Genomic DNA, 272 nt, shown 5'->3' on the forward strand with positions numbered 1-272 from the left:
ACATCCCAAAAAATTTCAATATTAAAATACATGCATTGCATTGGTAAGCATTGTGGCATATTTTGCATTCTCTAGGAAAATTTGAATAAACCTTAAGTCTGTAAATAAATCTTAAACCGAAAATAACCCATATAGGCCTAGGTGCCAAATTCGAATTTATTAAAATATTCTTCTTTAAACTAAAAGTGGTTACAAAATATTCTACACTCAATAAGAAATCTAATGGTATTTTATTTAAAATTTTCAGACTTGGTTTGAGTCACTTTTGAAGT

The sequence above is a fragment of the Lolium rigidum genome, chromosome 7 (assembly GCF_022539505.1).
Source record: "Lolium rigidum isolate FL_2022 chromosome 7, APGP_CSIRO_Lrig_0.1, whole genome shotgun sequence".
In the NCBI taxonomy this organism is placed as follows: Eukaryota; Viridiplantae; Streptophyta; class Magnoliopsida; order Poales; family Poaceae; genus Lolium; species Lolium rigidum.